Raw genomic sequence first — 20,948 nt, forward strand, 5'->3', positions numbered from 1 at the left:
ATTTTATGATCAACCTATTAACAAGAAATGTTTAAAATAGTTTAAGACAATCCTTTTAAAGCACTCATATAACATTAGTAACAATCACTACTTATCATTACTTACAAAAACTTAACAATCACTATTTATCGTATTATCTATAAAACTTAAAAATCATTATTACTTATATTATTATCTATAAAAACCCAAAGACAGAGATTATAAACTCAATACTAAAATTCCATCAGATGACATTTTCTCAACTCTTTGTTTGCAGAGACATTTTTGGTAATTAAATCATTACTAACATTTCTATCTTTATACAGTGATTTTTATCCATATCATATTTGAAATAACATTGATTCACATAATGTTCATCCTTCTTGGTATCTTGGAAAACACTCGGTCCTGCTGTACTTTTTCATTACGTCTCTGACTCTTGTAAGAAATTGGGAAGATGCTGTTGAAATTTTTGCTGTAGTGTTGCGATCCCGCCACCGGTGGCGCTGCTGCTCTCGGCGTTGTCGCTGCCATGGCAACCAGGACTGTGCCGCCATCTCCGGCGCCATTGCTGGGCGCTGCGGGGAGATGAGGGGCGGCGCCGCCTCGCTCCCGTCCTTGTTGTGTCACCTTGTGGATGGGAGAAGAGACACCCCCGCCACGGCCGCGACCCGCCTGCTCCGGCTCCAGCGCGGCTGAGCCCCAGGAACGCCCCTCTCCCCCCTTGCGCTGCTGCTCGGCAGCAAGGAGCCTTCCGTCTCTCGGCTGATGTCCGCTCCGCCCCGGGCTCGCCTCCGGCTCGGTGCTGGCCGGCCCCGCTCTGCCTGGCCCCGCGCCCGCTCCGTTCTACCTGATCCCCGTTCACAAAAAGTGAATTTGGGATCCCAGTCCCGTTGCATAAAGTAATTTGGATCTCAATTTCCAGCATCTCAATGCTACTAGTGTCTATGGGAGGTACAGGCATTTCAGAAGCAGAGATGGGAATGGGAAAATTTGTGAGAACCGGAGGGTTTGGCTCACTAGAGAGAAGCGAGGGTTCACATTCCTTATTTTTCTCCAGAGCTGTCCGTATCACTTCCACCGCCCTCTTTTCTGCCTGACACATTAACAATTCGTTATCAACCACTCTCCAAAGTTTACTCATTTTCTTGCCCGGTTTATCCTCATCTAACACTAATTCCCACAACTTATCCCTATATCTTCTCCATTCTGAAAGTTTATGAACACTATGGGGGTTAACGAAAAAGCCGTAAGACTCAGCATGATGCAATAGTGAAGGGAGATCCTTATCTAAGTCAATCCCCCTAATCTGCCTTTTTATAAGAGAAGCACTAAATAAATCATATGCTGCTTGCCTTTCCATGATTACGTCGGTACCGTTGCTGGCTCCTTCAGGCTTCGGCAGCACGGATCGGCTGAGCCCGCCTCTACGGTCACTCAGGGCGCGGAGCAGAGCGTTTCGCCTCTTCTCTTTATTTTCGCCGTCCTTCCAGCTGCAGGACCCGAACCCCAACGCAGCACCTCTCTCGCCTTAGGCTCGGATCAGGTCCCTGCTTTCGGGCGCCAGTTGTTAGAGGGAATGCCGCGGGAGACAAGACTCATGCTATCATGATCATCAAGTCTCAGTTTATTGTGACAGATTACACAGTTTATATATGTTCGTTAATTAGCTCATACATATTGCAAAAGCCAAGCTCATGATTGGTTGCTATGTGACTTGTACTATTATCTTAAAAGTATCGTTATGATCGATACATGCCTGTCCAGCTGGCCTTGCAGTTAGAACAGCTTAGTACCCCCTTTGTTCTTCTCTATCTACTTCTACATACCAAGCAATTTCAATATCCTGCTTTCTGCACATCATCTATTCTTCAGGGCCATGCGAACTTTGCAGCAGTCACGTAGCCCTCCCTATTTGGATTAATTTTACAGTATCATGTCCCCTGTTGTACAACCATTCCTCTGTCAGGCTCTCTTCACCACAGGGCACCCACAGGATGGCCGAGGGGTCAGAGCCAGCCAGCGTGGATTTAAGAGGGGCAGGTCCTGCCTGAGCACCCTGATCTCCTTTTATAACCAGGTGACCCACCTGTGGATGTGGGAAAGGCTGTGGATGTGTCCATCTGGACTTCAGCAGAGCCTTGGACACTGTCTCTGACAGCATTCCCTGGAAAAGCTGCAGCCCACGGCTTGGGCAGGTTCCCTCCTGGCTGGGAGATGGAAGAGCTGGCTGGAGGCTGGGCCCAAAGAGGGGTGGGGATGGTGCTGCACCCAGCTGGTGTCCAGTCCCTGGCGCTGTCCCCAGGGATCTGTGTTGGGCCCAGTCCTGTTTAACATCTTCACTGATGATCTGGGGGAGGGGATCGAGCCCACCATCCCCAAATTTGCAGGTGACACCAAGCTGGGTGTGAGTGTGGATCTGCTGGAAGGCAGGACAAGAAGACACAGCCTCCAGCTGTGCCAGGGGAGGTTTAGGCTGGACAAGAGGAAGAAGTTCTTCACATAAAGGTGAGTGGGCATTGGAATGGCAGGCCAGGGGGCAGGTGGCAGAGTCACTGTCCCTCTCCAGTGGCACACAGTGGCATGGTGTGGGTGACAAGGCGGTATTAGGGCATTGGTTGGACTTGGTGATCCCAAAGGTATTTTCCAGCCTATTTGATTCTGTCATTCCGTGATAATTGGGACACTCTGGGGCCATTGTGACCCTGCAGGGCCTCGTGGAACTAAGAGGACCATGGTGACCCTGTGCAGCCCCATAGAACCAGGGCTCCATTGGGTGGTCTGGGGCCCAATGGGACCAGGGAGTCCCTGTGACACTGGGTCCTAGTGGAACCAGAGAGGCCATGGTGACACTGGGGGGCCTCGTGGAAACAAGGAGTCCATTGTGACACTGAAGGACTTGTGGAACCACAGACAGCATTGTGACAGTGTGGGACCTCATGTGACCATGGGGCCTTTGTGACACCCTGGGGCCCCATGGAACCAAGGGGATACTGTGAAACTGCGGCACCAATGAGATCATTGTGACACTGTGGAGCCCCATGGAACCAAGGAGTCCATTGTCAAATTTTGGGGCCCATGGAACCAAGGAGACCAGTGTGACAGTGCAGGGCCTGGTGTAACCAAAGGGACCTTGTGACACTGAGGGGCCCCTTGGAACAAAGGACATCTTTGCAGATGACACCAAGCTGTATGTGAGTGTTGATCTGCTGGAGGGTAGGAGGGCTCAGCACAGGGCCCTGGACAGGCTGGATCCAGGGCCCAAATCCAACAAGGTGAGGTTTAACAAGTCCAAGTGCCGGGTCCTGCACTTTGGCCACAACAACCCCTGCAGTGCTACAGGCTGGGGACAGAGGGGCTGGACAGCAGCCAGGTAGAAAGGGACCTGCAGGGACTGATGGACAGCAGGCTGGACATGAGCCAGCAGTGTGCCCAGGGGGCCAAGAAGGCCAATGGCTCCTGGCCTGGATCAGGAATGGTGTGGCCAGCAGGAGCAGAGCTGCTGTGCCAGCCCTGATCTGCCCCAGCTCTGCACACAGAGATTGCTGCTGCAGCTCCAGAGAAGGAAACAAAAGGGCATCTCTGCAGAAAACTCTGCTGGGAGATCCTTTAGATACTTTAAAGCCACTGAGGGCGCAGCCCCTCACTGACACAGTCTGGCACAGGGAAGGTGGAAAAAAGCAAAATGAGAAATGGCTCAAAAAATTACATTAATTGTGGAAAATATGAAAAAAGAAAAACAAAGGAAAAAAATCCCCACAACTAAACCAACAAGAAATACCAAAAATGACGTTTATTACAAGTGATTTGCATAAATTGACCAGCAGTTTAATGTCCCTGAAAGCATCCAGTCATCAGTCTCCTCACTGCAGCCTTGAGCTCCTGGTTCCTTAGGCTGTAGATGAGGGGGTTCAGGGCTGGAGGCACCACCGAGTACAGAACTGTCAGGACCAGATCCAGGGATGGGGAGGACATGTAGGGAGGCTTCAGATAGTAAAATATACCAGTACTGAAGAACAGAGAGACCACGGCCAGGTGAGGGAGGCAGGTGGAAAAGGCTTTGTGCCGTCCCTGCTCAGAGGGGATCCTCAGCACAACCCTGAAGATCTGCACATAAGAGAAAACAATGAACACAAAACAACCAAATGCCAAACACACACTAACAGCAATGAGCCCAAGCTCCCTGAGGTAGGATTTGGAGCAGGAGAGCTTGAGGATCTGGGGGATTTCACAGAAGAACTTGTCCAGGGCATTGCCATGGCACAGGGGCAGAGAAAATGTATTGGCTGTGTGCAGCAGTGAATAGAGAAAGGCACTGGCCCAGGCAGCTGCTGCCATGTGGGCACAAGCTCTGCTGCCCAGGAGGGTCCCGTAGTGCAGGGGTTTGCAGATGGACACGTAGCGGTCGTAGCACATGATGGTCAAGAGATAAAAGTCTGCTGAGATGAAGAACATGAAGAAAAAAAGCTGGGCAGCACATCCTGTGTAGGAGATGGTGCTGGTGTCCCAGAGGGAATTGTGCATGGCTTTGGGGACAGTGGTGCAGATGGAGCCCAGGTCGCTGAGGGCCAGGTTGAGCAGGAAGAAGAACATGGGCGTGTGCAGGTGGTGGCCGCAGGCTACGGCGCTGATGATGAGGCCGTTGCCCAGGAGGGCAGCCAGGGAGATGCCCAGGAAGAGGCAGAAGTGCAGGAGCTGCAGCTGCCGCGTGTCTGCCAGTGCCAGCAGGAGGAAGTGGCTGATGGAGCTGCTGTTGGACATTTGCTGTGGCTGCACATGGGCACCTGCTCATGGTGAAAGGACAGTGAAGGGTTAGAGGAGATACTTGTAACCAAAATCAAAGACATTCACTCTTTTCTGGAGCACACTCAGACTCTGGAGCACACATTTTTATTTAAGAGTATATATTTGTTTATAAGGTCCGCAATATTTGTCACAGTATTCCTGGATATCAAAATCTCTGCATTTCTAGTTCCCCCAGGGAGAACAAAGCAAGTTCTCTGAAACAAAGTGAGGAGTGGAGAATGAGGTGAGGTGATCTCTCGGTCTGACCTGTTCAGATTTCTCTGGGCTTTAATCTCTCTCACCTTGAGGGTGATCACCTTCCCATGCGTCCCCTAAAATGTCACCAGGTACTGCTGAGAGCAGATGGATCCACCACTGCCCAGCTCCACATTTGGAGCTAAGGACTCAGGTTTATTTCACAAACCCAAGAGCATTTGCAGTGTCACAACACCTCTGTCTTTCCCCATCAAACTTAAAACTCAAACATTGTCTAAGACAGGTTTGCACCCTGCATTGAAGCTCCCAGCTTGGATTGAAATCTCAGGGACACTTCCAAGTGTCCCTCTGATGGCACTGGATGAAGGGAGGTGCAGCTCCTTCCCTGGCTGCACTGCCAGCACTGCCCAGAGCCGGGCACTGGGGACAGCTGTGTCACCCTGAGCCAGCTCTGCCCCCTGCCAGAGCCCCCAGTGCCGGGCAGCTGCTCCCAGCCCTGTGCTCTGCAGAGGGAAATGGGCCCGGGGCTGCAGAGCTGCCCCACGGCTCTGCTGCAGCTCTGCCTGCACAGGAGGGGCTGCACGCCTTGGAGCCCCGGCCCTGAGGGCAGAGGCTTGGCTGGGGCACAGGAGGGAGGGGGCTTGTGCAGAGGGAGGGGCTGCACTGGAGGGGATCCTCTGGACATCTCTAAACTCTCCCTGCCTCAGCATTTCTGGGTTTTCTTTTCTCTCCTTCCCTGATCTTCTCTCTGCTTGCTGGAGATTTTCCTCCTGCAGGTGTTTCCCTGTGCCTGATCTCTCCCTGCCAGCATTTCCAGACCCCAAATCTCTGTGCACTCTCCTTGGCCTGACAGAACCCTGCCTGTTTGCAGGGCACTGGCTGGGGGCAGGTTCTGTTTGCAGCTTGGAGAAAGGACAGCTCAGACTGAGCCTGATGGCTCCAGCAAAGGTGCTGCTGGTGCTGTCCATGTGCAGAGTGGCTGAAAGCACATTAGGGATCTCCTGTGAACCTACTGATCACTAAAAGTTACAGTTCAGACGTCTCATGCACTTGTCAATATTCATAATCAACCTTTAATATTTATCCTTCTTTCCCTGCCACTCTTCAATAGTACACAGCTGACTACAAATTCTTAGGAAATTTCCACATTTTTATCAAAATCCTTGTCTTGGAAATATTCTATGACTAATCAGAAGCCCTCAGTATGTCAGAGCTTCATGAGCATTTCACCTCCCCTGCACCAGAAATACTCAGTACTCACAGGATCTGTGGACATTGGGATGTTCCAGCTTTAGGAGATCTCTCCAGGAGCTGCAGCTGCATTGTCCTGCAGCCGGAGGTTCCTGTGCCAAGGGCTGGCAGTGATTCTGCCCCAGACACTTCTCAGCCCCTTCCCAGCCCTGACTGATTGAAGCTCTCTGTGCCTCTGTGCTGTGCCCAGGCTGGCTGCAGGCAGTGCCCCAGCCCTGCTGGGCTGGGAGAAGAGCTGCTCAGCAAGAGAAATGTGCTTTTGAAGCTCTGCTTGGTTACCAGCATCACCCTCTGTGCCAGGAGCCCAGCCCAGCTCAGCTGCAGAGACACAGCACAAGGACTTTAATGACCGTCTCAGGGGCTGCTGTTGTTTTCATTAGTCTCATTCCCAAAGAGTGTGCTCAAAAAACTTCTCAAGAACTCAAAGTGTGATTGAAACACTGAAGTTTCTTGAAGTTTTAATGGGTCCCACTGAGGGACACGACTGAGAAAGTGTCCCCAAATAGAGCATAATGCTGGAGCAGAGATGACAGCAAGGGACAAGCAAGGGGAAGGTGGCTCTGGTGCTGAGCATACCTGGATGTGTTTCAGGAATGCAAAGGACCCAGGCCAGAGCCCCAGCCCCTGGCAAGGCAGATCCTCTCCCTCCCTCATTGCTCAGGGCTCTTCCCGGGATGGGCACTGGCATGTGGGGATGTGCAGTGCCAAGGGCAGGACCATGGGGCGGCCCCTGCCAGGCTGCTGAGCAGGGACAAGGAGGCACTGAGGCCCCAAGGCTGCAAGGGTCACTTGTCCCCTGGTGGCCTCAGGCCCAGGGCCAGCAGCCATGGCCAAAGGGCTGCACAGGTTGGCTCTGTCAGGGCCTTGCAGCTGCTGCACATCCCTGAGCCCTCTGCAGCCCAGGCTGTCCCACGGTGTCCCTGCCCTGCGCCTCTGTCCCTGCAGGCTGTCGTCACCCCCGGCTGCCCCACCTCGCTGGTCCTTCCTTTGCTGGCAGCTCTGCCTCCTGCTGCCCCTGCCTGGCCACACAAAGCCTTGGGCTGCTCCAGGCTCCTGCTGGGGACGTGCTGCACCACAGCCCTGCCCTGGGAGGGAAATTCCTTTCTCCTCCTGTGTCCAGTCTGGACTTCCCCAGCTGCATTTGTGGCATAATTTCTCTCCCTGCCTGATTCCCACTATGGAGAAAAGCTCCACCATTTCGGAATCCACCTTTCAAGCCCTGCCAGGCCACTCCTGATCTGTCCTCAGTCTCTTCACAACTGAGCCCAGGCACATCAGCCTCCATACATGGGTTATGTTCCTGAGGCCTGCAAAACCCAGCTCGGGAGATCTCTGGGTCCTGTCCAAGGTGTTTGCAAAGGAAAACATTCTGCTCATATCACCAGAGGCCAAGGCCAGGCAGAACTGTCCTTCCTGGCAGCTTTTGTCTGGGAGCAATGCAAGGATAGATGGAATTTTGGTGGCCACATTCCAGTTCCTGCCATGGCTCCTGGACAAGAGGGTCAGTTCTTTTCTGCAGGAAGAAAGGAACAGAGCCCCAGTGCTTCTGAGGCAACTGAGATGCGACCATCAGAGGCCAAGGCCAGCCAGAGCTGGCAGGTTTTTTTCTTGGCAGATACCCTTGCATACAGGAAATTTTTTAGGGGAAGTACCAATTTTGTCCATGGGTGTCACAAAAGAGGGACAGTTCTTTTCCATAGCAAGGAAAGCAGGAAGCCCCAGTGGTTCATGGGCAGATGAGAAGCAGCCCTTGATATTCCAAGATCAGCCAGACCTGTCAAGTGGTCCCTGGGAGGCCAAGCCTGCCAGACCTGTTCCCTGTTCCCCTCATTCCATGGAGCCCCACAGTGTCCCAATGGTCCCTTGTTTCCAGAAGGCCCTGAGGTGTCACAATGCCCCCTTGGTGACACCAGGCCCTGAAGGGTCAGAATGGTCTCCACGGTTCCACAAGGCCCCACAGAGTCATGGTGGTCTCTGGGTTCCATGGAGCCCCACGGTGTCACCGTGGCCCCAAAGTGTCACAATGGACTCCATGGTTCCTCCAGGTCCTCACTGTGCCACCATGGTCTCCACAGGAAGGGAACAACCCAGCCCCAGTGCTGCAGGGGCAGATGAGCCACAGCCACCAGAGGCCAAGGGCAGCCAGATCAGATGGTGCTGGCAGATTTTGTCCTTGGATATAGGGAATTTTAGAGGTGGAATGCCAATTTCAGACCTGGCTGCCTGGAGGTGAAGGACGGTTCTTTTCCATAGGAAGGCAAGGACGGAACACCGGTGTTTCAGGGGCAGATGAAAGGTGACCATCAGAGGCCAAGGGCAGCCAGACCTCTCTGTTCTGGTATTTTTTTTGTCTGAAAGAAACCCTTGGATATAGGAAATTTGGGAGGTGGAACCCCAATTTTGGCCATTTCTGCATTGTTAAGAAGGATGGTTCTTTTCCATAGGAAGGAAAGCCCAGAGCCCCCGTGTTGCAGGGGCAGAAGCAGAGAGAGAAGGCTCCTGGGAGGCCGGGCCATTCAGACCTGTTTGTCCTGGCAGCTTTTGTCACTGAGAAATCCTTGGACCTAGGGAATTCTGGAGGAGGATTCCAAACTTTGGCCATGGGCATCTGGTCAAGATGGATGGTTTTTCCCATAGGAAAGAGAAGCGTGGAGCCCAGGTGTTTTGGAAGAAGATGAGAGGTGGTCACCATAGGCCATGAGAGCCAGACTTGTCTCTCCTGGACCTTTCATCTGGGGGAAATCCTTGGATATTCAGAATTTTGAAGGTGGTATCTCAGTTCTGGCCATGGGCACCTGGGCAGGAAGAAGAGTTCTTTTCATCAGAAAGGAAAGCACAAAGCCCCAGTGTTTCAAAGGCAGATAAGAATCAGCTCTTTGGAAACCAAGGCCAGCCAGACTTGTCTCTCCTGGAAGCTTTCACCTCGGAGAAATCCATGGATATAGGGAATCCTGGAGGCGGATTCCCAACTTTGGCCATGGGTGCCTGGATGTGAAAGGTGCTTTTTTCCCATAAGAAAGAAAAGCACAGGGTCCCAGTGTTTCGCAGGCAGATGAGAGGTGGCCCCCAGGTGGCCCAGCCAGCCAGGCCTTGATGCCTTGAGAGGCCACCTAGAGCAGAGGCTGGACAGTGTTACAGGAGTAAAGTGGGGATTTATTAAAAAGGCCTTCAAAGGATTCACCTGGGCAGTACAAGGGCCTGGCTGAGGGTACACCCAGGATGGACGCCAGGTCACGCGTTTTCACACTTTTAAAAGTTCTGGTTCATTTCCATATTGGGGTTAATTGTCAATTACACCTTCAGGTTATGCAGCCCCACCCTCCCAGTCTGCTCTCCTCAATTTGCTGTTGTTTTCACTTTTTGGGCCTGAAGCTGCAGCGGTGTCCTTGGATCTCGGGCAGGAAAAGGATTGTTTTGTCTGACTACACTGTAAGAGAACTTGCTGACACTCTGCATGAAGTTCAGAGTTACAGACTGATACAGCACAGAATTGGGAAAATATGGAAGCTAAAACTTAAGGCATCAGCCTGTCCCATGTTCCCTTGGTTCCATGGGGACCCACAGTGTCACAATGGCTCCTCGTGACACTCTGGGCTCCACAGTGTCACCCTGGGCCCTTGGATCCATGGGAGCTTCCCAATGGTCTGCTCTGATTCCACGAGGTCCCCAAAGTGTCACAACTGACCCATGGCTCCATGAGGTTCCCCAGTGTCACCAGGGTGTCCTTGGACCTGCCTTGTCACAACTGACCCATGGTTCCATGAGGTTCCCCAGTGTCACCAGGGTGTCTCTGGACCTGCCTTGTCCCAACTGACCCATGGCTCCATGATGCTCCATGAGGTTCCCCAGTGTCACCGTGGTCGCTGTCAGAGGCTGGATGAGATCAATGTCCCCAGACACCTTGGGCTGAGCTGTCAATCAGTCACTCTGCTGGGACAGCGCTGACCCAGCTCTGAACACCTGAGATATCAGAAGTCCCAGCTGGGGGGAGGCCCACGAAGGCCCAGGGGCTTAAAACCAAGGAGCACAAGGTCAGCCCCTGGTATGGACTGCCTTCTCCTGGGGTTTGTGTCTCACCCACACTGGAGCCCAGGAGCTGGGAGCCACATGTGTGTCTTTCTGTGGAGCTTCTGTCTTCCTGTCTCTCTCTCTTTCCTCTCCTTCTAATGCTCTTTATATGGAACATTTTTGGGTACCTGAACAACTTCAGTGTTTAGGGCTTTCCAGGCTAAATGGGCTGAGTGAATGAAGTTACTGCTATGACAAGTGATTTAAGTTGGATTGGATTTGTATTGAACACTTTTCCAAAGTTCCTTGTTCTTTTGTACTTTGCCAGTAATATTTTGGTGGTCCCGAATGGGCACTGAGGGGCACTTGGGGGTCCCGGAGGGTCTGGGGGACACTGATGAGACAGATGGGGGCGGTACCGGGGTTCTGTGGAGCGCGGGGCATGACGGGCGTTGTAGTCCCGGCTTTAATGGGGCTCTATGGGGCCGCAGAGCATGACGGGAGTTGTAAGTAAAAAAAAGATAGCGCAGACCCCAGGCCCCGCCCCCAAAGCCATGATCCCTGGCTCTGATTGGTTGGGGCTGTGATGGGCGGGAGCCTCGGCAAATGGGAGGCGGTGGGGGCGGGAACAGCCCATTCAACCCCTTCAGTCCCTCCCAGCACAGCCCAGTTCATCCCCAGTACAGCCCCAGTGCCCCTCCAGTCCCTCCCAGCACAGCCCAGTCCCTCCCAATACACCTGAGTTCATTCCCAGGCCCTCCCAGTTCTCCCCAGTGTCATCTATATCCCGCTCCAGTGTCCCCCAGTCTTCCCCACAGCGTTCCTGCCCATTGTGGGGCAGCGGCGCAGACGGAATGTCCTGCGGCCCAAACCTCCTGCTCCTGCCACACAGCGCCAGCCTTCTCCCCTCCTCCTCTCCCAGCACGGCACAAATTCCAGCTCGGAGGAGGCTTCCCCAGAGAGGGCTCCGGCTCCTGTCTCAGCCCGAGTGTCCCTGCAGAGGAACAGGGCATCTTTCAGGCACTTCCACAAGCTCAGGGTTCCCATTTCATGGCGAATCTGGGATGCCGGGGGAGAACGCCGGGGCATGGCCGGCCCGGGGCGCTCGGGCGGCGCTCGGGGCCGCTCCTGGTCCGGGCCGAGCGCTGACAGCCGCGTCCCGCCCGCAGGGAAGGCGCAGGAGGCCCGGCAGGAGCGGCCCCGGCGGGTTCGCTGCTGGGCAGCGGCGGCTGCGGCGGCGGCTGCGCGGCCACGCGGCTCTCGGACGGCGCCCGGGGAGCGGCGGGGCCGGCGGCGGGCACGGAGGAGGGGAAGGAGGAGGAGGAGGGAGAGAAGGAGAAGGAGGAGAAGGATGGGGCTGTGCGGGGCAGGCGGCGAGCTCAGCCCGCTGCTGCCCTCGGCTCGCAGGTGGCCATCAAAAGGGTGCCAGGGAACCGCGTCCGGCACCGGGGCGAGCTGGTGATGAGCGGGGCCAGCGGCAGAAGCCGGGCCGTGCCGGGCGGGGCTGAGCCGCGGCCCGGCAGGGTGGGAGCTGCCAGGACGCCTGGAGGGAGAGCGGGCGTGGGGCCAGCGCAGGGCGCAGAGCATCCCGGGCTGGCCGAGGGGTTCCCGACCCCCGGCACGGCATCAGCCCCACTGACGGCATCGTGCTCCTCCCGCAGCCCCACGGCACCAGCGCAGCCCTGGAGATCGCGCTGCTGGACAAGGTCTCCTCTGGCTGTGCTGGTGTCATTCAGCTCCTGCAGTGGCTTCAGCTCCCCGACAGCTTTGTGCTGGTGCTGGAGCATCCGGAGCGGTGCCAGGACCTGTCGGGTTTCCTGGCGGAGCGGGGGTTCCTGCCGGAGGAGGAGGCGCGGGGGCTGCTCCGCCAGGTGCTGGAGGCTGCAGCATCCCCCTGATGAACTGTGTCTGTGTTCCACAGGAACCCTGTCCTACAGCCCACCAGAGGGGATCCACCAGCAATGCTACCACGGCGAGGCAGCAACGATCTGGTCCATGGGCCTCCTGCTGCACCACCTGGTCAGGGGGATGCTCCTGTTCAGGAGGGGCCAGGAGATATCTGGGGGCAGATCTTGTTCCCAGGATGGCTCTCTCAAGGTGGATCCTCATCTCTGGCCTCAGGGGCAATACCAGGGCTAGGAGACAGCAGCAACTTGTGGGCGTCCTGCTCTGGCAGCTGCTGAGGAGGTGGCACATGTCCTGCTCTCCTGCTCTCCTCCAAACAGAGAATCCATGGGGAAGTTTAGGCCCAGCTCTGGGCACACCCAGCATGGCCTGGGGACAGGAGCAGGGGGCAACTTCTGCAGCTGACTGGTGATTCCTGGTTTCTCTCCCCAGAGTGCCAGGATGTCATTAAGAGGTGTTTGTCCATGCAGCCCTTGGATAGGCCATCCTTAGGAGAGATTTTCCGTGATCCTTGGGTGCAGGGTGTTCCTCTGCCCTAGAAGATGGGAGAGATCCAAGTGCACAGTTGGATCCAGGGGCCTGGCAGGTAACAGCTCCACACATCGCTTGGCAAGCAATGGCAAAGCCAACCAGACAGGTTTTGTCCTGCCTGTAGCTCTGAGCAGGGGTCAGCAGAAGGGAACATGCAGCTCTTGGGCTGGAGCTGAGCTGGAGACCTGGTGTGGCAAGCACTGGGGGCCACCATCCCCCTGGTTTTGCTTGCCATGGTTCGTGGATGGCTGGGGCCCTGGGCAGAGCCCTGACAGCCTGGTCTGGCCCAGGGAAGGAGAAGGAGCCTCTGGAGAAGCTGTCCCAGGTGGGGCTGCTGCTGCTGGGGACAGTGAGGATGATGTCAAGGATGACAACCTCTTGCTCCACCTGACCACCAGCAGGCTGAAGATGGTGGACTTTGATTCTGACACCTCCTCCAAAGCCAGGCTCCACAGGGGGTTTGCAGATGAGTCCACACACAGGGGAATGCTCCCAGATTTGGGCATTGCACAGCCTGGCCGGGAACCAAAGGTTCCCCCTTTGCTGGGGCGGATGCAGCTGATCCTTCAGTCAGCTGCCAGGCTGCTTTTGGAAGGGCTGGGGACATGGGCTGGGGTGGATATGAAATGGGAGTGGGCTCCTGGCCCTGCCAACAGCCCCCAGCACCCACCGTGCCCCGGGCTGGGGCTGGGCTGGGGCAGCCAGCCCGACACAAACAAACCCCCATGGTGGGAGCAGAGATGGGACTCCAGACCCTGTGCAGGGGCTGCTTTGCTTTGCAGGCAAGGAAGGACTTGGGCTGCTCCACTGCCCTTGTTTGCTTTGGGATCACCATGGGGGCCGTGCAGGGGAAGGGAGAAAGCCTGGGATTCCCTCACCCATGGTGGGTTTTTCCCTGGCACGCAGGGGTTGGGCCTTCCTTAAGGCCCTGACAGAGATAAGATTTTTGACCTTTTTTCTTGTTCCCCTTTTTGTCTGTAACCTATTTTCCATAATTTGATGTTTGTCTTTCTAGAGGAAGCGTTTCAGGTGGAGTCCAGTCTGGATCAGGACGTGCTTGGGAGCAGCTGCAGCGTGGATGGGCCGTGCCCTTGGAGAAGGCTGAGGGCATCGTTTGGGAGCAGCTTTTCTTCCAGCGGGGGATGGCGTGAGGTGGGTCCTGTCTGCTGGGGATGGTGGGGTCAGAGCTCTGGGGAGATGGCAGCGAGCACAGAAGCGTCCTGCTCTGGGCAGCTGCTGAGGGCTGGAGGTGCCGTGGCTGGCTGCAGGCTGGGCACATGTCCTGCCCTCCTGCTCTGCTCCCAAAGGCAGCAGTGATGGGCAGCTCTGGGCACAGCTCTGGCACGGCCAGCATGGCCTGGGCACCGCGGGTGGCTGGGACAAGGGGACAGGAGCCTTCAGCTGACGGGGCTTTCTGGTTTCTCTCCTTGCAGCCGGGCTCTGAGGGTGCTGAGGCTGCTCTGGGCTCTGCCAGGGCCCTGCTGGAGCTCAGCACGGGGCTGCAATCAGCCAAAGGAGAAATGGGGTGCCCTGCAGCACAGACTGGCTTGAGCATTTTAGCAATACAGCTCAAGAAAACATGCAGCCACCCAAAAAATAAACTTGTTCAATAACTTCTGAAATGAAATCAATCTGGGATGACCCCAAATGACTTTTTGCAGCTTGCTCAAGCAGTAGCTCAGCCCTTCTCTGAACTGTTCTCTCTTCTCCCTGCCTTTTCCTTCCCAACTGCTCCCTCTTTTCCCGCAGTGAGTTCCCAGCCCATTCCAGTCTCCATCACACTGTTGCCTTCCCTGGTGCCCCTCACCATGAGGAAGGCCAAGCCCCAGGCTTAGGGACTCATCCTGTCACTGGCTGAGGAGCAGCAATGTCTCAGAGGTCCGGTGGGATTTTAGTGTCATTCAGAGCTGCTCTCCAGCCCCCAGCTCTCCTCACTGCTGAGTTCCCGCTCCCTTTTCCTCATCCTTGCAGCAGGATGAGCTCTGTGAATCCCCTGGAGCCTCCCCACTCTTCCCAGCCCATGCACCCACCTCAGTTAGGCTGAAGCTGCAGCTTCTCTGTCTCCTCTGGCACACCAGTGCAGTCCCCTGTGCGGGGAGCCCCAGCCCCAGAGCACAGCACTCAGCAGTGCAGTCGGGGCTGGAGCAGCTGCCCTGCAGCCCTGCCTTGGCTCTTTGTGGCAGGGAATGCTCCCTGTTTGCAGCTGTCTGCAGGATGGCCCCAGGGCAGAGCCCAGCCGGGCTCCCACTGCAGCCCCTGAAGCTTGGGGCAGACAGTGGTCCCAGAGCTGAGGTTCACGGGGAGCTCCCGGAGCTGTGCCTCGCACTCTGTTGCCGTGTGTCACCGTGCAGGCTGGCTTGTACGGGGTGAATGTACCAGCCCTGGTTTGACTGACAGGGGCCTGGCCCATCACATCTCTCCCAAGGCTGCAGGCATTGCCCAGGCCAGAATCTGAAGGGGCACAGAGATCAGAGCAGTGAAATCATCCAGACTGGGTTTTCAAAGGCCCTTTAGGAGGAAGGGCTTGAGAATAAACGTGCTCTGTTTGCCACACAAACATAAGGGTGAGTGGTCTCTTTGGCTCCAACCCACTTTCCTCCCCGAGCCAACGTTACCCAATCCCTCACACGTGCCCCCCGTGCCTTCCCACTGCCTTGTCCTGTCAGGGCTTCCACAGCCCCTCATCCCTTCGTGGCCCCGTCCCCTCAGGGTCTCCCCAGCCCAGCCAACCCGCCCGGCAGCAGCGCCGCAGCCCCACAGGAGCTCCAGAGGAGCCCCACCAAGAGGCACCTGGGAGCCCTCAGCAATCCAGCCAGCAACACACGGGCAGGACACGGATGGCGCTTCCTGCCTGGGACAGGGCTTGTGGCCATCTCCAGGCACCGCTCTCACAGAGATCCCCACAGCTCCAGCCCCTGCCCATCTGCTCTGTGGGCAGCACAAGGGCTTCATCAGAGCCACCAACGCCCAAGGGGCTTCTGGCCATTTTCCCTGCAACCCTGCAAGCCTGAGCAGCTTGCTGAGCCCAGGAACCCTTTTCTCCCTCTTCCCCTTGGCCCTGCAGAGCCTGGGCAGCCAAAGAAAGATCCTGGGAGTCTGTCTATAGCAACACATCCTATATTAACATGCTAAAGAAAAACAAAAAGAAAGAAAAGAACAATCTTAATGAAACAAAACATTCCTGCTGGCTCAGGTGGCCCCAGCAGACAGAGCCTCTGGAATTAGCTCTGTGCAGAGCTCCAGCAGCGCAGCCAGCCGAGCCCCGACAGACGAGGCCGTCTCCTCCATGCCCTGCAGAGCCGATCACGCAGGCGGTCAAAGATGGAATATGGAGCTCTCTCTGCTTCCTGGACGATGTACGGTGTTTGAACTGCCAGGCTTGCGACGTCGACACTGATGTCATTTTCCAAGCCTTCAAGGGCTGAAAGAGAGAGGAACAGAGCCATGGTCAGTTCCCACATCTGAGGGGACCCGAGGGGACTCTGTGCCAGGGCCATCCCAGCCGGCTCTGGCCATGGCCAGCAGGGAGCAGGGACCAGCTGGATCAGCCCAAAGCTGCTGGCCACGAATCCCCCAGGTGCCCTGAAAGCTCTGTGTGCTCTGCCCACGCCGGCCCTGGTCCGCACAGGGAGCAGAGCCCTCCGCAGCCGGGGCAGGGCTCGCAGTTCCCCCGGCAGCCCCCGCTGGCAGCCCGCTGCCCTCACTCACCCTCAGAGAGGAGCTGGAGCTCTTCCTTCCTCCCCCTCAGGTGCCGCCCGGCCGTCCCTGGGAACACAGAGCCTGTCAGGCCCAGGGCACAGCTCCCTGCCAGCGGCGCCGCCAGCCCTGTGCCCACACGCCCTCCTGGCCCGGCTCGTGGCTCACCCATGAACCTGACGGCCGCCTCTCGCAGGGGCTCCTGTGGGCTCTGCAGGTAGGGCAGGGCCCGGCGCAGGTGCTCGGCCACGCTGCTGCTGTCCTCTGCCAGCTGGAGAGAGCGGCAGGAGGGAAGGGTTGGCCCCGCAGCCCCCCGGGCCGGGGCTCCATGGGCACCCGGCTGGGGCCGCAGGAGCCTGGAGCAGAGCCCGCGCGGCCTCGGGCTGCAGCAGCGGGCAGGGGCACAGCTGCCAGCCCGCACACCGAGCACCGCGCTCAGGGGCTGCTCCAGGCTGGGGCTGCGGCTTCCCGGCACTCCTTACCAGGTACTCGGTGAACTGCCACAGCTTCTGGTTCTGAACCAGCTGTACAAGATCCCTCCTCCTGAGGAACTCAGCTGCAGCAAGAAGTGTTTCCTGAGAAGCCTGGAGAGCAGCAGAGACGCGGAGATGGCCCCAGAGCCCAAGGCGCAGGACCCCGTCCCTGTGCCAAGGCCAGCAGGAGCTGCAGCCTGCGAGGCGCCAGGGCAGGGCCAGCCCAGCCCCTGCCAGGGGCCAGCGGCAGCTGCCGAGTCCTCACCTCTGCCACTTGCTGGTTCTCATTGTGGCAGTGGAAGAAGAGTGGTACCAGGCTCTGGCGCACGTGTGCCTTGAGGACCTTTTTTTCCTCTTCCGGAAAAAAATCCAGCATCTCCTTGAAGACAAACAGGGAGCACAACTGCACCTGGCTGTCCTCCTGTAGGAAAGGAAGGAAGAAAGACCTCAGCATCAGCTGCTTCAGGCCCACCTGGGCACAGCCTGTGAGTGCACAGGGCACAAAGTGTGCGGGCAGCACCCGCTGGCCGTGGCTGGAGGCGCAGAGCCTTACGTTGTCAAAGAGTGGCAGGAGCGCCTCAGCCAGCTGCAGGGCGAGGGTGCTGGTTACTGGGGCACCATTGCAGAAAAATAAAGCTCTGAGGAGAACCGTGGTCATCCTGAGCATGGTGCTGTCATCTTCCTGCAGGAGCTCCACGAGCCTTTCATGCAGGCTCCACATCCTTATGGCCATCTACTTGTGGAACACAAGTGTGTGAAACACATCCTGCTGCCACAGGGCCCAGGGGCCCAAGGCCTGTGCCAATGCCCTGGGGCAGCTGCAGCAGGAGGCAGGAGAGCTGGCAGCAGCTGCCCCAGTTCCCCAAGGCCAGCCAAGCCCCAGGGACTGCCTTCCCCAGCCCCACGCTGGCAGCATGGCTTCAGCCCCTGCGCTCTTCTCACCGAGACACTGGTGGTGCCGAGCGCCACGAGGCCTCGGAGCGCCAAGCGACGCCTCCCCCTGCACTCGCTCTGCAGGTGCTTGGACAAGAACTGGAGGATGCTGTCCCGGCACTCACTCACGTTCAGGCGCTCCAGGATCTGAAAGGCACAGGCCAGTGATGGGGGAGCGGCCGGCGGGAGCCCAGAACCGCCCAGGGCCGGGCCCAGGCAGCAGCACAGGGCGCGGGCTCCGTCCCAGGCACTGCGGCCAAGAGAGGGCAGAGAGCCGGGAGGAAGCTCAGCGAGGCAGCGCCGGCCTTCAGGCTCACCTCCACAAGGAACGCCAGGGTGGCCAAATCCCGGCACGGCGTGTCCTTGCTGAGCAGCCCGAGCAGGTGGAATGCAATGGCGGAACACGCGGCTTCGGATGCGCGGTGCATTTCTCTGACAGGAGGAAACACGAGTCAAAGCCCTCAGCCAGCGGGGGCAAACCTCTCCCAGGACTGCCTCACAGAGGTCTGGCCTTTCTCCACCACGCTGCAAGGGGCAGCTCAGCCCTCGGGGAGGTTGCTGCTCTTGGGCACGCTCCTCTCCCAGCCTTTTGCAGCCTCCTTGGCCATCCCTTGGTGACAAGGCCTTCTGGCCCACGGCCACGGGGACTGTGTGGGGCACCTCGGGCACAGGGCACACATGCCGGGGACAGCTGGGGAGCAGGGGGTCTCACCTGGCCAGCACGCCCACAGCACAGTGGTGGGTGTCAGCACAGAGCAGTGTGTCCCAGCCACGCTTGTCTTCCATGGCCACCACCACATCCTCATAGTGAAGTTGGCAAAGCAGGGCCTTGAGGGTCTGCTCTGCAAAGCTGTGCACAGAGCAAAGCTGAGGTTACACTGGGAGCACTGGCCCCTGCCCTGGGCACATGGCAGGGACAGGAGGACTGGCATGGAGCACCTGCTGGGGCTGGTGGCAAGACCGTGTTGCTGCTGGCATCCCTTCCAGAAGGTATCGACCTCCTCTGGCACATCCAGAGTGCTGAAGAGCACTTGGAAGAGCAGATGCACAAAGAGGCCGGGGAAATGCACGGTGACTACATGTGGCACACAGGGCAGCTGGAGGATCTTCCACATCACCACGCTTGCCTGCAAAGGACAGAGCAGCCCAAGACAGCGCTCAGTGCCGAGGTGTCCGTGTGGCAGGGCCCGAGCACGGGAGGGAGATGCCCGGAGAGACACAGGGGGAGCACCGGGCCTGGTGGCCCTGGAGCTGCCCCGAGGCCAGGTTTCAGCCCAGCGCCTGAGGCAGGGAGACGCCGTGGGGGAGGGAGGATGGAGAGCTGCTGGAGAGGTGGCCTTGGGGCCAGCAGAGGCAGAAACTCACAGCCAGGGCAAGGACAGACGCGTGGTCCCCATCGGAGGTGCACGTGCTGTGCTCTGGCCAGCTCCCCAGCACATCCAGGAGCACGAGCATGGCCGGCTCTGCAGTCCTCAGCGAGCACATGATGCTCTTCCACATGGCCAGAGCAGCTCTGTGGGGTCAGAGCTCTGTCTCAGAGGAGTCTGGGACACAGCAGCGTGGCCTGGGCGGCAGCGGGGAGCTGAGCTGCTCTGCCAGCCCTGCCTCTGCCCACTGCCCCTCACTGGCAGCACGCAGGCAGCCCAGCCCTGTGGGCACTGGCCCCTGAGGGGCAGGGGAGAAGCATGGCAGCACGCTGCGGGGCTGGCAGGGGCCAGGGCTGGCAAAGGGAGCAGCCAGAGGGCCCTGGAATTCTCTGTGTCAGACACCTGGGACAGGCTGCACAGGGGGAAGGGCTGCTGAGCCCTGAGCCCTCTGGGCAGGTGGGCCCCGTACCTGTCACACAATGGGGCCACACGCAGGAGAGCCATCACCACGTCAGAGGGCTGTGCCTCTGTCAGATCCAGAAGGGGCCTGCACAGATTGTATTCAGGAAACTCATTGGCCATGAGCCACTGGTGGATGTACCTCACCATGGCGGGCACCTGAAGAAGGAAGGGGAGACTTGGAAAGCTGCCGGAGGAAGGAATGTGCCCAGCTGCCCCAGAGAAGTGCTTCCCTTGCCTCCACACTGCCATGGCCTCAAAGGCTCCCAGGGAGCAGCAGGTGTGGCTTGGGAGGCCAAGCAATTGCTGGGAGAAGAATAGCCAGGCCACAGGCTGCTTACTTGCTTTGGGCTGGAAGGACCCTCCTCCACAAGCATATCCAGCAGGGCAGCGCTGGTCTTGGTTTTGAAGATGGGAGAGTACGCTCTGAGCACGGTGCCCATGGCGCTGCTCTCTTCCTCCCGAATCCTCTTCATGAATTTGCAAACCATCTGCAGCAGAAGGGCAAGAAGCCCGGGATGCTGCATGGAGTGCTCCGAGCACAGTGCTGGGCTGAGCAGTGCCAGCAGGCCCAGCCCAGGTGGGGATGGCTGCAGGTACCTGCGCTGTTCTGCGGAAGCGGCCACGGGTGCGTTCCTGCTCTCGTGTGCGCTGCACGGCTGCACCTGGCAAAGAGCGAGCGCAGCCCGAGCTGAGGGGCTGCGGGAGAGGCCGGAGAACACAGCCCAGCCCTGCGCTGCCCAGGCAGGGACAGCCCCGTGACGGCCCAGGGCACGGAGCACGGCTGTGGGGTGTCTGCCCGGCCCCTATTCCAACCTGTCCATGGGCATGGCCCCAGGGGATGGCATGGCATGGCATGGCATGGCATGGCATGGCATGGCATGGCATGGCATGGCATGGCATGGCATGGCATGGCATGGCATGGCATGGCATGGCATGGCATGGCATGGGGCCAAGCTGGCTGCAGGCACCAGCCCTGTGGCCCAGCTCTGCCACTCACCCTTCTGCCGTGGCTGGAACTGCTCCAGCTCTTTAGGCTGCTCTGCTGGGGCAGATCCAGGGCCTTCTTTCTCCTCCTTCCCCCAGGCCAGTGTGGGCACGCTCGCAGGTCTGTGCTCTACGACACTGCCTGGATTCATGGCTGCTTGCAGAAGGTGAAAAGGAAAAGGTCCAAGTCAGCAAGTGCTGCAGTCGTGCCTTGAGGGCACCTGCAAGAGTGAAGTCTTGGCAAGGCTACAGGACAGCAAGTCCTGCACTCTGGTCCTGGGGGCTCCAGCCGCAAGGACAGGAGACTCCTGTCAAGGGCAGTGAAAAGCAAATGCCACGGTCTGCCCTCGAGGGCAGC

General features: G+C 57.8%; 1 protein-coding gene and 1 pseudogene across 1 annotated transcript in view; one reads left to right on the forward strand and one right to left on the reverse strand.

Moving 5' to 3' along the window:
• The window catches only part of LOC110484126 (uncharacterized), a 187,648-nt gene that overhangs the window by 76,023 nt on the left and 90,677 nt on the right, over window positions 1-20,948 (forward strand).
• Window positions 3,808-4,826, reverse strand: LOC144248173 (olfactory receptor 14J1-like; annotated as a pseudogene).

This window comes from Lonchura striata, chromosome 39 (genome assembly GCF_046129695.1).
Source record: "Lonchura striata isolate bLonStr1 chromosome 39, bLonStr1.mat, whole genome shotgun sequence".
Taxonomy (NCBI): domain Eukaryota; kingdom Metazoa; phylum Chordata; class Aves; order Passeriformes; family Estrildidae; genus Lonchura; species Lonchura striata.